The sequence below is a fragment of the Protopterus annectens genome, chromosome 1.part2 (genome assembly GCF_019279795.1).
Source record: "Protopterus annectens isolate FY-2018-M chromosome 1.part2, PAN1.0, whole genome shotgun sequence".
Taxonomy (NCBI): domain Eukaryota; kingdom Metazoa; phylum Chordata; order Ceratodontiformes; family Protopteridae; genus Protopterus; species Protopterus annectens.
Genome location: NC_056727.1, coordinates 666,760,213 through 666,774,086, shown reverse-complemented (window position 1 = coordinate 666,774,086; position 13,874 = coordinate 666,760,213). Strand labels below are relative to the sequence as shown.

The window sequence follows — 13,874 nt, the reverse complement described above, 5'->3', positions numbered from 1 at the left end:
CAATTGTAATTTTAGCGTGAGGAGTGAGAAAGTGTTTTACTTTATAGAGAGAGCCAAGCTTTTTATTGACGGTTTTGATGGTAAGATTGAAATGAGTGTCAAATTTAAGGGAGTTATCAATGGTAACACCTAATAGCTTTGTGAGAGCTTCTGGTGATATAGTGATTCCATTGGAGGATGTAATTGAGAAGGTGGGGGGAAGAGTCTTGTTAGTGGGTGAGAAAGTAAGTAGTTTTGTTTTGTTGGGGTTGAGAACTAGTTGTTGACTTGAGAACCCTTTTTCTATTAGGTTGAAGGTGTCTTGGGTTGAAGCAGTGAGGTCTGCCAGGTTGGAGGCAGTGCTGATGATAGTCGAATCATCTGCATATTGAATGCATGTGGCATGGGGGGTGATTGTGGGCAGGTCATTAACAAAGATGGTGAAGAGAAGAGGGCCAAGAATAGATCCTTGGGGAACTCCAAGTGTAACAGGTAGGCATGTAGACAATTTGTCCTGCCATAGAATAGCCTGTTGGATGTATAAGAAGATGTGGACACTGTACACAATGTTGTTATGTTCTTAAAACAGATGTACATATTGAAGGGTATGGAATTGTAAAGCTTACCCAAAAGATGAATTTTATGACAAAATGTCTAGTATACATCGCAATTTGCCAACATTTCAGTATGTTTTATATTGGAAAAACAAAAAATGCCTTCAATAAACGGATTTACCAACATATTTATGATATATAGAAAGTTAATATGTCCAATGTCTTAGCTAGACATGTTTTTGAACATAGTGGGCACTGTTTTAGATTTTCAGGTTTGGAGCAAGTTACTGACAAAGATATGACGGGTGGGCCAAAAGATATATGGTTAGAGTATAGGGAGTTGATATGGCAACTCTGTGTCAATGCTACCAGTCCTCCAGACCTTAATGAGACCTTGTCTATTATCAGTTATTTAAAACTTAAATCGGAATTTCATATATAAATAAAGGTTTTGTACATTTTAAGCAGTACCATGTATTTCAAATAAGTATTTTTGTAATTAGTTGAATTAGGTAGATATTTATGTATGGTATTTTTCTGGTTGACAAGAATAATGTAACCATCATACTTATTTTAAAGGGTTATATAAGTACTACAACAATTATTATGAGTTTCAAGTTCTATATCAATATTTATATTTTAATATTAATTTATGTATTGCATATATGCACTTTATGAAAAAGCTCAAATTGTAAGAGCTCTGCACATTTAATTCGAGGCACTGTTTTTTATGAATGAACTGTGTTTCTATGAATGAATTCTGTTAATTAATGGGAGGTGTGGTTTTAATATCATGTCACTATACTATGAGGATATTTAAGTGTGTTACAATGCATTTTAAGTGTTTCTGATGAAGTCTGAGGCTTAAGGCTGATGAAAGCGCTCAAAATTAATAAAGTTTGCTGTGGAACTTCGTCTTGGATCCTGCTTCTGTTGAGTAAAATGAAATAACTTGCTGTGCAGGACCAAGAAGGAGCAGCTGCCCAATTGGAAGCAAACTTTACTTAGCTTGAACAAGCAAATAAGAGCACTAGGGAAATACTCTAAAGCCAACTTCAAGTCCAAATTGGCCACATCTACTAGAAACAATCATAAGGCTTTCTTCACAGATGTCCGCAGTCTCAAAGGAAGGACCCAGATCTGCTCAGAATTGGGGGTCAAGGACACCACATACACAAATGCTGTAGATATAGCCAATCTACTGGCCGACAGATTCAGCGAAGACGTCTCCCCTGTCCCCCCTTCAGTAAATCAGGATACCCCCACCCCTTATCTCTAGGGAACAGGTCATCACTGCCTTCTCAAAGGCAAAAAATACAGCCTCCATGGGACCTGATAACATCCCAGGCTGCATCCTACATGAACTCAGGCATGAACTTGCAGCACCATTAGGCACCCTATTCAACAAAAGCCTGAGTACCAGATTTCTCCCAGCCAAGTAGAGGACAGCCATTGTCATCCCTTTACACAAAGGTGGAGTGTCCACCAATCCAAGAAATTATAGACCCATCAGCTTAACTAGCCTGATCTGCAAGGCCATGGAATGGATTATCATGGACCTCATTAACAGGGACATTGGCACCTTCAAACAATCGACCCCACACAGTTTGGCTTTGTCAAGGAGAGATCATGTCTGTTAAATCTGGTCGACTTCTTTGAGACAGTCACCAAAGCCATGGATGAGGGGAAGATGGTGCACACCATCTACCTTGACCTGGCCAAAGCCTTTGACACTATTCCCCACTCAGGCATAGTAGATACACTCTATCAACTAGGCATCAATCCATATGTTACCAGATGGGTAGCAAACTGGCTCACTGATAGAACCCACCTAATCAAAATAGGGGAAGCTACCTCAAGCAGTAGACCCGTAATGAGTGGTGCACCTCATGGATTGGAGCCTCTTTTATTTGGGATATACTTCTCTGAGGTGCAGGCCAAAACCAGTGGGCTATGGCTGACCAAGTTTGCAGATGACTGCAAGTTGGGTACAGTCGTCAATTCCCCAAGTGATGTGGACATCCTCCAAGAAGGTCTCACTCAAACAAATAACTGGTGCCAGAAACATGGCCTCAAACTGAATGCCAAAAAATGCATCATCATCCCCTTTGGGGAGAGTGACGTCCCCACATATTATCATATTAACAACAATGCCCTAGGTACACAATCAGTAGTGAGGAGTTTGGATACCCGGGTTGATAGCAACCTGACTTTTGACCACCATGTTACTTCTGTTGTACAGAAAGCTTTCTACATGGCCCACCTCATAAGTAAGGGTATCTCATCCAGGGACAAAAAAGGTCATAACATCCCTGTGTCCTTCCCTAATAAGGTAAATTCTTGAGTACAGTGTCCCCTTTTGCATGTACCTCGCAAAGCACATGCAGGAGTTGGAGAGACCACAGAGGTTCCTCACCAGCAGAATCCAGGGCCTCAAACATCTACCCTGCACAGATAGGCTAAAAGCCCTGCCCCTCTACTCAGTTTCATACAGACTCCTCAGATGTGACCTCTGTCGGGTATACAAAGCAATCTCAGATCCCACGTTGATGGGACTGCTGCATATCCGCAAGTCAATCTCCAATTGAACAACCCATATGTGCAACCTCAACCTGGTCTGTGATAGCAATAGGACTTGTTGGCGAGACAGATTTGTGTCCCAGAGATTCCCCCATCTGTGGAATAGACTCCCTCTCCATGTCAAGCAGAGTACCTCATTATCCCTTTTTAAGTGCAACCTGGATAACTGGATGGGAAACAGAAAATACACCCCTGGGATTCCACCTGTGTCCCTGATGGACAGGGGCTTTGGGTGCTGACTTGTGTAAACATGGGATAAACTCTTGGCTAAGCTTATAAGGGCTTCGGGGCCAATAGCTTAGTAACCTCCTATGATCCTATGATCCTACGAAAGTAGGATTAGTGTGTAAAACAACATTGTCCTTATGGAAAATCAAATAAGGTTGGCCCACTATAACAGCTTGCAGTTCAGAGACTCACCTTGCAGATGTCAGAGTAATAAGCAAAACAGTTTTTCAAGTGATGAACCTCAGATAAACCTGAAAGGTAGGTTCAAAAGGAGATAAGGTTGATTTTTCAAGAACAAAGTTGAGATCCCAAGGAGGAGGAATTTGCTTTCAAAGGGGTCTCTAGTGCAACACTCCTTTCATAAACTGCTTGACTACAAGCTGAGATGGCCACCATATTAACCTTCATAGATACATAAGATAATCCATTGTCGATTAGCTCATACAAATATTTTAAAACCAGAGGGGTAGGCACCATACCAGACCCCTGATATCAGATAAGCACCAGCTAGAAAACATTTTCCACTTAAAATTTTCTAGTTGCAGGTTTTTTTGTCTCCTGCAATACCTACTGCACATCCTCACAGAAGAAGTGACTAAAACATATCAAGACAAAAGGCTGTTAGTAGTAATTGCACAAAGCTAAGGTGCACTAATCACTCCTGACACTGTGTGAAAAAATCTGGAATTTGATGAAGCTTGTGGTAATTGCCCTTAGCCAGTTCCATTAAAAGGGAAAATCAGCTTTACCTGGGCCAAAGGGGTCATCATAGTGAACTTTGATAAATCTTTCTGAATCTTCAAAAGTACTTTGGGTATTGGTGGAAAGGAATATTCCAGTACAAGGGAACAAGAATGATTCTATTCTCTAAACATGGCTACAAAGGATGTCTCAAACAGAATTTTTCCAACTTTTAGTTTTGAAAAGAGTTGAGCAAATCAATTTGAAGTGTCCTCCACATCTAGACCAAATCCAGGCAGACCTCTGTCCTGAGTTTCCACTCATGAGGGTCTTTCTGGGAACTGCTTATTCTGTCTGCTGCTATGTTCTGCTCTGATAGGATGTATGAAGCCTGAAGAGTCAGAAAATTCTGTAAGACCACCTTCCAATCCATCACTGCCAACCGCCAAAGAGGGTATGATCCTGTACCCTCTTGTTTGTTCAGGTACCACATGACTGGGGTGTCATCTGTGACCAACAAATGGAGGCCCGGAGACCTGTTGATGTTTATGTGCTTTATATCATTAAAAAGACCCCATTTACCTTGCACTTGAACTCCCTTGTATACTGTTCCCAAGCAAAATCTGAGAAGTCCATCTGGACTTATTAAACTGGGAACTAGTGGGAGAAGGGTAGGTCTGGATTGAGAGACATCTGACCCTCTGCCACTCTCTCATTTTGCAAAATCCAGCACTGGTAAATGGAACTACAAGAGAAGCCGGTGGTGGGTCCAGCAATTTTTTAAATACCTATACATCTTTCTCACATGGATTCTGGCCTGTGATGTCATTAGGATCACTAACCCCAAGAGGCCTATAATTTTGAGAAATTCTCTTGAGGAGACAGCTTCTTGAAGAGGGAAATCCCTGAAAATGTTGCAAACAGTCAGGAAAATGTCTTCTGGTAGAAAGGCCATACTTTTTTCTGTGTCCATCATACACCTCGGAAAGACAATTTTTTGTGAGGTTGTCAAACAGAACATTTGTAGGTTCAACCTGAAGTTGGAAGCAAATGGCATGTGATGACAAGCATCCTTCAGATGTAAAATCATCATGAACACTGGTCTGGAAGAAGGGGAAGGACCGTCTGAAGAGTGAGTATTTTGAATTTAGGTACTTTCAGAAAGATAATTAGGTACAACAAATCTAGCACTAGTCTCCACGATAGCTCACTTTTAGATACAAACTAGATTCTGGTGTTACAATTCTTTTTCTTTTTGTGGTGCGGGAACTGGCTCTATAACCCCTGCTTGCAACTTGTAAAGGAGAACAGGTGTGTCCAGTCTGGAGGGTGAGGGGTAGACTTCCTGAAGGGAGGAGGATTATATGTGCACTGCCAAAAGTATTCTTGCTGAATTATTCTCAGCACCCACTTGTCTGAGACTATTTGTGGCCAGGTTGTTGGGTTGAGTCAAAGCCTAGGGGAAGGTAAAAGGGGAGGTGGGACAACAGCAAAAGACAGGATGCCCTTAGTCTTTGCATAATCATTCTTTAGCAGAGGAAAGATCTTTTTTGGGAAAATAACATTTTATTTGGTTTGGAAGCATTATCCTTCTGCCATTTCCTCTTGGTATCTTGACTACTGTCAGGCAGGGAGTTTTGTTTTGTCCTTGGAAATTGAACACCTTGTTAAGGACAAACCTGGGAATATGAAATATTCTAGATACCCCATACATCAATTTATTTATTTCATCCCATTGTTTGATAATCTGGGTAGCAGCAGAACTCGACACAAATTCAGAACTTAAAGGAGCATTCAACATTTCATTTTTAAATCTTCAGAAAATTTCTGGTTATGTTACCAAGCATACCTTCTGAATACAACAGAAGTGTTGTGTTGGCATTTCTAGAAATAGTGTCCACACCTACCAGGACACTCTTCAAAGCATGTTTTCAAACCTTAGTCATATGAGAAACAATATTCATACAACACTTCTGTTCAGCAGCCAAAGACACAGCAAAGTAATCTAAACTCTTAAGCATATTGAAAAGTAAATTTCAACACAAAACCCTGATAATTTAAAATTCTAAAGATAAATCACTACACTCAGCCAATTTTTATCCTTTATAGTCTAACCACTTCCAAACTGTATCCAGGGTAGTAGGGTTCGAAAAAGTCAAAGGTCTCTTGTTAGAGTTGGCAGTTTGAGAAACCTCAGCTGGGTCAGCTGACAATGAAGCAGGGAGCTGCAAGATGACTTCCTCATAGCCCTTTTAGGAGCTGGTTCACTAGCAAAGGGGTTTTATATGTAGTTTTTTAGACTTCTTCTAAGGCCATTAACACAGGAGGAACAACCACATTTGGAATCTCATCCTCAGTAAGATCAGAAAATCTGCCACTCCCTGGCGTAACTACAGATTGCTTCCAATCAAATACATCTTTAAGCTGGATTCACTAGACAATCTCGAAATACTGAAATGTCGAATTTCAGTATTTCGAGATTGAATAGTCGAACATCCACATACCCGAAAACTCAAAACCGCGACTAGCACAATCGCGACCATATACACACACACATACACCTACCTAACTAAACTAAAAAAGGCAAAAAATACAGCCTCCATGGGACCTGATAACATCCCAGGCTGCATCCTACATGAACTCAGGCATGACCTTGCAGCACCATTAGGCACCCTATTCAACAAAAGCCTGAGTACCGGATTTCTCCCAGCCAAGTGGAGGACAGCCATTGTCATCCCTTTACACAAAGGTGGAGTGTCCACCAATCCAAGAAATTATAGACCCATCAGCCTAACTAGCCTGATCTGCAAGGCCATGGAATGGATTATCATGGACCTCATTAACAGGGACATTGGCACCTTCAAACAATCGACCCCACACAGTTTGGCTTTGTCAAGGAGAGATCATGTTTGTTAAATCTGGTCGACTTCTTTGAGACAGTCACCAAAGCCATGGATGAGGGGAAGATGGTGCACACCATCTACCTTGACCTGGCCAAAGCCTTTGACACTATTCCCCACTCAGGCATAGTAGATACACTCTATCAACTAGGCATCAATCCATATGTTACCAGATGGGTAGCAAACTGGCTCACTGATAGAACCCACCTAATCAAAACAGGGGAAGCTACCTCAAGCAGTAGACCCGTAATGAGTGGTGCACCTCATGGATTGGAGCCTCTTTTATTTGGGATATACTTCTCTGAGGTGCAGGCCAAAACCAGTGGGCTATGGCTGACCAAGTTTGCAGATGACTGCAAGCTGGGTACAGTCGTCAATTCCCCAAGTGATGTGGACATCCTCCAAGAAGGTCTCACTCAAACAAATAACTGGTGCCAGAAACACGGCCTCAAACTGAATGCCAAAAAATGCATCATCATCCCCTTTGGGGAGAGTGACGTCCCCACATATTATCATATTAACAACAATGCCCTAGGTACACAATCAGTAGTGAGGAGTTTGTGTACCCGGGTTGATAGCAACCTGACTTTTGACCACCATGTTGCTTCAGTTGTACAGAAAGCTTTCTACATGGCCCACCTCATAAGTAAGGGTATCTCATCCAGGGACAAAAAAGGTCATAACATCCCTGTATTCTTCCCTAATAAGGTAAATTCTTGAGTACAGTGTCCCCTTTTGCATGTACCTCACAAAGCACATGCAGCAGTTGGAGAGACCACAGAGGTTCCTCACCAGCAGAATCCAGGGCCTCAAACATCTACCCTGCACAGATAGGCTAAAAGCCCTGCCCCTCTACTCAGTTTCATACAGACTCCTCAGATGTGACCTCTGTCGGGTATACAAAGCAATCTCAGATCCCACGTTGATGGGACTGCTGCATATCCGCAAGTCAATCTCCACTTGAACAACCCATACGTGCAACCTCAACCTGGTCTGTGATAGCAATAGGACTTGTTGGCGAGACAGATTTGTGTCCCAGAGATTCCCCCATCTGTGGAATAGACTCCCTCTCCATGTCAAGCAGAGTACCTCATTATCCCTTTTTAAGCGCAACCTGGATAACTGGATGGGAAACAGAAAATACACCCCTGGGATTCCACCTGTGTCCCTGATGGACAGGGGCTTTGGGTGCTGACTTGTGTAAACATGGGATAAACTCTTGGCTAAGCTTATAAGGGCTTTGGGGCCAATAGCTTAGTAACCTCCTATGATCCTATGATCCTATGAAAGTAGGATTAGTGTGTAAAACAACATTGTCCTTATGGAAGATCAAATAAGGTTGGCCCACTATAACAGCTTGCAGTTCAGAGACTCACCTTGCAGATGTCAGAGTAATAAGCAAAACAGTTTTTCAAGTGATGAACCTCAGATAAACCTGAAAGGTAGGTTCAAAAGGAGATAAGGTTGATTTTTCAAGAACAAAGTTGAGATCCCAAGGAGGAGGAATTTGCTTTCAAAGGGGTCTCTAGTGCAACACTCCTTTCATAAACTGCTTGACTACAAGCTGAGATGGCCACCATATTAACCTTCATAGATACATAAGATAATCCATTGTCGATTAGCTCACACAAATATTTTAAAACCAGAGGGGTAGGCACCATACCAGACCCCTGATATCAGATAAGCACCAGCTAGAAAACATTTTCCACTTAAAATTTTCTAGTTGCAGGTTTTCTTGTCTCCTGCAATACCTACTGCACATCCTCACAGAAGAAGTGACTAAAACATATCAAGACAAAAGGCTGTTAGTAGTAATTGCTCAAAGCTAAGGTGCACTAATCACTCCTGACACTGTGTGAAAAAATCTGGAATTTGATGAAGCTTGTGGTAATTGCCCTTAGCCAGTTCCATTAAAAGGGAAAATCAGCTTTACCTGGGCCAAAGGGGTCATCATAGTGAACTTTGATAAATCTTTCTGAATCTTCAAAAGTACTTTGGGTATTGGTGGAAAGGAATATTCCAGTACAAGGGAACAAGAATGATTCTATTCTCCAAACATGGCTACAAAGGATGTCTCAAACAGAATTTTTCCAACTTTTAGTTTTGAAAAGAGTTGAGCAAATCAATTTGAAGTGTCCTCCACATCTAGACCAAATCCAGGCAGACCTCTGTCCTGAGTTTCCACTCATGAGGGTCTTTCTGGGAACTGCTTATTCTGTCTGCTGCTATGTTCTGCTCTGATAGGATGTATGAAGCCTGAAGAGTCAGAAAATTCTGTAAGGCCACCTTCCAACCCATCACTGCCAACCGCCAAAGAGGGTATGATCCTGTACCCTCTTGTTTGTTCAGGTACCACATGACTGGGGTGTCATCTGTGACCAACAAATGGAGGCCCGGAGACCTGTTGATGTTTATGTGCTTTATATCATTAAAAAGACCCCATTTACCTTGCACTTGAACTCCCTTGTATACTGTTCCCAAGCAAAATCTGAGAAGTCCATCTGGACTTATTAAACTGGGAACTAGTGGGAGAAGGGTAGGTCTGGATTGAGAGACATCTGACCCTCTGCCACTCTCTCATTTTGCAAAATCCAGCACTGGTAAATGGAACTACAAGAGAAGCCGGTGGTGGGTCCAGCAATTTTTTAAATACCTATACATCTTTCTCACATGGATTCTGGCCTGTGATGTCATTAGGATCACTAACCCCAAGAGGCCTATAATTTTGAGAAATTCTCTTGAGGAGACAGCTTCTTGAAGAGGGAAATCCCTGAAAATGTTGCAAACAGTCAGGAAAATGTCTTCTGGTAGAAAGGCCATACTTTTTTCTGTATCCATCATACACCTCGGAAAGACAATTTTTTGTGAGGTTGTCAAACAGAACATTTGTAGGTTCAACCTGAAGTTGGAAGCAAATGGCATGTGATGACAAGCATCCTTCAGATGTAAAATCATCATGAACACTGGTCTGGAAGAAGGGGAAGGACCGTCTGAAGAGTGAGTATTTTGAATTTAGGTACTTTCAGAAAGATAATTAGGTACAACAAATATAGCACTAGTCTCCACGATAGCTCCCTTTTAGATACAAACTAGATTCTGGTGTTACAATTCTTTTTCTTTTTGTGGTGTGGGAACTGGCTCTATAACCCCTGCTTGCAACTTGTAAAGGAGAACAGGTGTGTCCAGTCTGGAGGGTGAGGGGTAGACTTCCTGAAGGGAGGAGGATTATATGTGCACTGCCAAAAGTATTCTTGCTGAATTATTCTCAGCACCCACTTGTCTGAGACTATTTGTGGCCAGGTTGTTGGGTTGAGTCAAAGCCTAGGGGAAGGTAAAAGGGGAGGTGGGACAACAGCAAAAGACAGGATGCCCTTAGTCTTTGCATAATCATTCTTTAGCAGAGGAAAGATCTTTTTTGGGAAAATAACATTTTATTTGGTTTGGAAGCATTATCCTTCTGCCATTTCCTCTTGGTATCTTGACTACTGTCAGGCAGGGAGTTTTGTTTTGTCCATAGAAATTGAACACCTTGTTAAGGACAAACCTGGGAATATGAAACATTCTAGATACCCCATACATCAATTTATTTATTTCATCCCATTGTTTGATAATCTGGGTAGCAGCAGAACTAGACACAAATTCAGAACTTAAAGGAGCATTCAACATTTCATTTTTAAATCTTCAGAAAATTTCTGGTTATGTTACCAAGCATACCTTCTGAATACAACAGAAGTGTTGTGTTGGCATTTCTAGAAATAGTGTCCACACCTACCAGGACACTCTTCAAAGCATGTTTTCAAACCTTAGTCATATGAGAAACAATATTCATACAACACTTCTGTTCAGCAGCCAAAGACACAGCAAAGTAATCTAAACTCTTAAGCATATTGAAAAGTAAATTTCAACACAAAACCCTGATAATTTAAAATTCTAAAGATAAATTACTACACTCAGCCAATTTTTATCCTTTATAGTCTAACCACTTCCAAACTGTATCCAGGGTAGTAGGGTTCGAAAAAGTCAAAGGTCTCTTGTTAGAGTTGGCAGTTTGAGAAACCTCAGCTGGGTCAGCTGACAATGAAGCAGGGAGCTGCAAGATGACTTCCTCATAGCCCTTTTAGGAGCTGGTTCACTAGCAAAGGGGTTTTATATGTAGTTTTTTAGACTTCTTCTAAGGCCATTAACACAGGAGGAACAACCACATTTGGAATCTCATCCTCAGTAAGATCAGAAAATCTGCCACTCCCTGGCGTAACTACAGATTGCTTCCAATCAAATACATCTCTAAAGCTGGATTCACTAGACAATCTTGAAATACTGAAATGTCGAATTTCAGTATTTCGAGATTGAATAGTCGAACATCCACATACCCGAAAACTCAAAACCGCGACTAGCACAATCGCGACCATATACACACACACATACACCTACCTAACTAAACTAAAAAAAAAAAAAACAAAACAACACACACAAACACGACATAACGCACACACCTACCCTACCTATAAGCAGGGGAGCAAGGCCCCTGCACCCCATACCCCCCTACTTCTATATATTAACTCTGAGGTCGCACTAAACACACAAACACACAAAAAACACCACTTCACATACTGGCACACACACTAAAATCCCTAGCCAATACCCTTACACATACACCACTTACCTGAAACCCCAGATAAATCCACAAACTGCACCACATGTCACCAACACGACACCACAATACCGGATTCAGCATTTCCGCATTCAACATAGTGCAGTTTTGCGTAACTGCACTTTCTAGTATTCAGTCTCGAGGTATTGAAATTCGACATTTCATTACGTGTCAGCCAAAAACTCTCGAGCCAAGGTCCTACCAAGAATGGTCTGCTCCCTGCTACCTCAGATAGAGTTTGCAAGTTGACAGACAAAAGTAGAGACTAACTCTGGTCATAACAGACCTACAATAAAGGAGTATATGAGATCAAACAGGAACCTCCGGAGGGGAACGAGGGTGGGGAGTAATGAATGAACAAAGATCAACCAGGAAGCCAAGGTAACGTTTGAGACAGGATGACCCAGTCTTGGTCCAGAAAAAGCTAGAAATAGTTCGTCTGATTTATGAGTAGATTTTGTTCTGTCCAAATAAAATCGTATTTGCCTATGAACATCCAAGGAGTGCAGGCAATACTCTCCCCTGTTAGAGTGGTTAGAAAAAAATACTGGAAGGTCAACAGATTGGTTGATAGACTGCTCTGACACCACTTTTAGTAAAAAGGAAGAATTAGTTCTCAGTGATACCCTATCCTTATGGAAGATAAGATAGGGAGGTTTGATGCATAAGGCTTGAAGTTCTGACAAACATCTGGCCGATGTGATTGCAATTACGCCGATGTGATTGCAATTAGGGCGGTGCAGTGGTGCAGTGGTTAATGCTGTCACCTCACAGCAAGTGGTTCTCCGGTTCGATTCTCGGCTGGGGTGCCTTCCGTGTGGAGTTTGCATGTTCTCCCTGCGTTCGCGTGGGTTTCCTCCGGGTACTCCAGTTTCCCCCCACATTCTAAAGACATGCTTCTGGAGCATTTCTCCCGGGCCTCCACTGAAAACAGGATCTGTGGAACCTAGTCGGACATTCCCGGTCAACAAATGTTAAATAATTAAATAAATGTTCCTCAAATAAAAAAATAAATAAATAAATTAGAAACAAAGTTTTCCACGAGAGATATTTTAAATCACATGAAGACACGGGTTCAAAGCAGGGAGCTGTTAGGGCTTGCAGGACCAAGGCTAAATCCCAAGGTTGTACTGGTTCTCTAAAGGGAGGTTTTAGGTGAAGAACCCCCTTCAAGAAAGTTTTACAAAGTCTATAAGACATGAGTGAAGAATCCTGAAAACCAATGTGGAAATTCGAAATGGCAGCTAAATGCACACGAATAGTAGAGGCAGACACCCCAGAGTGGAAAAGGTGTGATAAGTAATCCAAAATCACCAAAACTGGGGCTGACAAGGGGTCTAATTGTTTATTCACTGCCCATAGAGAAAACCTTTTCCATTTATTGAGGTAGATTAGTCTGTTGGACGATTTATGAGATGCAATAAGAATACTGCGCACTGGGGACGAGAGGTTTTCCTGCCTGGCAATCACTGGAAGTGGAGAAACCAAGCCGTCAGCTTCAGGATTGTTAGATTGGGATGAATCAGACCCTGCAGATGGGAGATCAATGTTGGGGATGGATTGAGGATCCACCGTTGATCTAGCAAGTGGGCCAGAGGAAGGGGAACCAGACTTGCCAAGGCCAATATGGAGCAATGAGGATCACTTTGCTTTTCAAATGCCGTACTTTCTTCAGAAATTGAGAGATGAGGGGGAGAGGAGGATAAGTATAAGGTAGACCCAAGGGCCAAGCGTGGACTAGAGCATCTCTCGTGACTGTCCCCGAGGGGGGGGATCAGGGCAAAATAGCTGCTGCACTTGAAGTTGGAATAGATCACAGCAAGGCTGGCCCCAGCGGTTGAAGATTTTTGCCGCTATCACAGGGTTCAGGGACCACTCATGAGGTTGTAGAATGCACCTGCTCAATTTGTCCGCTATCACGTTGGAGCTCCCGGGAATGTGCATTGCAATTAGAAAGTAGTTGGAAGTTTTCGCCCATTGCCTTATTCTCAAGGCCTCTCGGCATAACGTGTAAGATCTGGTGCCCCCTTGCTTGTTGATGTACCAGACCACTAACATGTTGGCTGATTGGATCGCAATAGTCCCTGACAGAAGGATGGAATGAAATGCTTGCAACACTAGTAGCACCGCCCTCAGTTCCAGGACACTGATATGCAAAAGGGACTCTGTCTCCGACCAAGTGCCTTGGACCGAGTTTCCCTGACATAGCCCCCCCACCCGATCAGGGAGGTGTCCGTGGTCACTGTGGCTTTCAGCTGATGGGGGCTGAAGGGGAGAGACCATTGTTGGAGATTTTGAGAT

General features: G+C 42.3%; 1 protein-coding gene across 1 annotated transcript in view; it reads right to left on the bottom strand.

The window, feature by feature from the left end:
* The window catches only part of ADSS2 (adenylosuccinate synthase 2), a 1,823,915-nt gene that overhangs the window by 1,010,577 nt on the left and 799,464 nt on the right, over positions 1-13,874 (bottom strand). The gene's annotated exons all lie outside the window — the stretch shown is intronic.